This window comes from Sparus aurata, chromosome 3 (genome assembly GCF_900880675.1).
Source record: "Sparus aurata chromosome 3, fSpaAur1.1, whole genome shotgun sequence".
NCBI classification, from domain to species: domain Eukaryota; kingdom Metazoa; phylum Chordata; class Actinopteri; order Spariformes; family Sparidae; genus Sparus; species Sparus aurata.
Genome location: NC_044189.1, coordinates 3,650,830 through 3,653,017, shown reverse-complemented (window position 1 = coordinate 3,653,017; position 2,188 = coordinate 3,650,830). Strand labels below are relative to the sequence as shown.

General features: G+C 42.3%; 1 long non-coding RNA gene across 1 annotated transcript; it reads right to left on the bottom strand.

The window, feature by feature from the left end:
• LOC115578521 (uncharacterized) lies at window positions 1-1,976 on the bottom strand. The gene is made up of 3 exons (XR_003983472.1): window positions 1,235-1,976; window positions 584-680; window positions 1-148 (listed from the first exon to the last, which is right to left on the bottom strand). It is a non-coding gene; the product is annotated as an uncharacterized LOC115578521 (long non-coding RNA).
• Window positions 1,977-2,188: the final 212 nt, after the last annotated feature.

Here is a 2,188-nt window from a genome sequence, read left to right as displayed (position 1 = left end):
TCTGCCGAACGGGTCAGACAAGAGGCAACGGAGTGGTCGGAGAGTGGTCGGATAAGGCAGTTGGACGTCTGGGTGGTGTGTGGGGGCCTTTAGCTCCACACTCTCAAGGTGCAGCCAACCAGCTGACGGCCTGGAACATGCTTGAAGGCTACAGAGAAGTAAAAACACAAGGGAGGTCAGAGCGAGGCCGTCAAAATGCCGTTTGCTGTTATAAATTGTACTTAAGCTGTAAAAACTGAATGGAATAGACAACGTGTAACAATAGAACAATCATTTATTTCATGAATCATATAAAATGAACAATTATGAACAAATGATTTAAAAAGAACTCATACATTAACTAAATAACAACAGAAATAATGTCTTCATCTCCTCCTCGGCCCTGGCTGGCTCTCCTCCTCATCATCGTCTTCATCCTCCTCCTCCTGGTCACTTGGCCCTGGTTTGTCCTCAGTGGAAGGCCTCTGTCCTAACACCTCATCCATGAGGACAAACCAGGACCAGTAGCAGTACTGGGCCTCAGCAAAGTATTTATAGCATGTGTAAAACAAATATAATTTAGTTTCCACGTCATCATTCAAACCTGCAGCTACTTTGTACTTGTTCTTTAAATGGTCCCACTTGTTTCTGGCCTGCTGGGCCCGAGCTTCCCCTGCAGGCCCGTTGTTTCCAGAATTGTTCTGAACACACAGAGAGAAGTAAGAGAAAAGGTCAACACAAGATCACAATAACACAGGAATGCAGTGACACACACACACATAATAACAACAAAGAAGAGAACGACAAACAATGTTTGTAGCTGATATGTGTGTCTGTCCCTCTCTTTCCCTCTATCCCTCACACACACATACACACACGCCGGTATCCATGGAGACGTCTCGACCTCACACACACACTGCAGTCACGAGTTGATCTGGCCTCCTTTAAAAAATTTTAAAAATGCCATTTTAAATTGCAAACTGTGTGTAAAGCAGAAAATTTGTTTAAAGTTTTGGAGACTTGAGTAGAGGTTTTACTCTCCGTGTGTCAGTTTAAATATTTGTGCTATGCATGTCATTTTAGTGTGTTAGCAGTTGTCCCTGGTGTGTCCTCAAGAATGGAGGCAGTTAGGACAGCGAGGCAGTGGAAGGCCTCTGTCCTAACACTTCATCCATGGAGAGGTATGGAGAGGGAATGTGTGTTCAGCACCCATGCGTCAGGGGAAGCAGATCTAGATAGGACCGTCTCTGCTCACCTTTCTCAACCCCGTTTCCTCAGCGCTGCTCCCACTGCGCGCTGTGTGTAGGCATCAAGTGTTGAGGAACATTTCCAACCTCCCTGCTGAAAAAAGCAACATAGACCAGCATCAAAACACAACATAAGCTGGTCTTGTTGGTGAAAAGCCACTAGACCAGCATGTGTTGTGTTTTGTTGCTGGTCTCTGCTGGTTTTTTGCGCAGGGTTGGCAACTCTCTCGCTGGATTTAACAACTTTTCACACCCTCTTAGCCACTTTATTTCTAAAAAGCATCACAGATTAAATGTTGCGACTTATTCAGATCATCAGGGGATATATTAATAATGTTTGCATCTGGCGCAAGAGTCATTTATCCCGCCGGTATAATAGCAACAGCGCCTGAGATCCGCCCACAAAGCTACTTGCATTTTGCGTTTGATACTTGCGTTTCAGATCGTTAAGATAGAGCCCAAAAGCTTTTTGGAAGTCAAATACATACATTTTGTTTTCATTTTGGTTTATATGTTTATCAATTAGGGTATGTAGGGTGTAAATATGATCGGTTGTGCATTGTTTTGGTATGAATCCAATTTGGCTTTTGCTCAAGACATTGTGTTTGGTAAGGAAGTTCATAAGTCTGGTGTTCATAATATTACAGAAAACCTTCCCCAGATTACTGTTCACACAGATGCTGATGTAGCTGATATGTGTGTCTTTCCCTCTCTTTTCCCTCTATCTCTCTCTCACACACACACACAAGCTCTGAGGTTTGAGAACAGAATCAGTTCCAAAACATTCTACAACATCAAAGCCTTTTAGCTACATTTAAATAACAACATTGGAAAGGAAAACATTTTTACACACACACACATAATAACAAAGAAGAAGAATACAATGAACATTTTATAATAATAATAACAATAATACATTTAATTTTTATAGCGCCTTTCAGGGTACCCAAGGACACTTAACA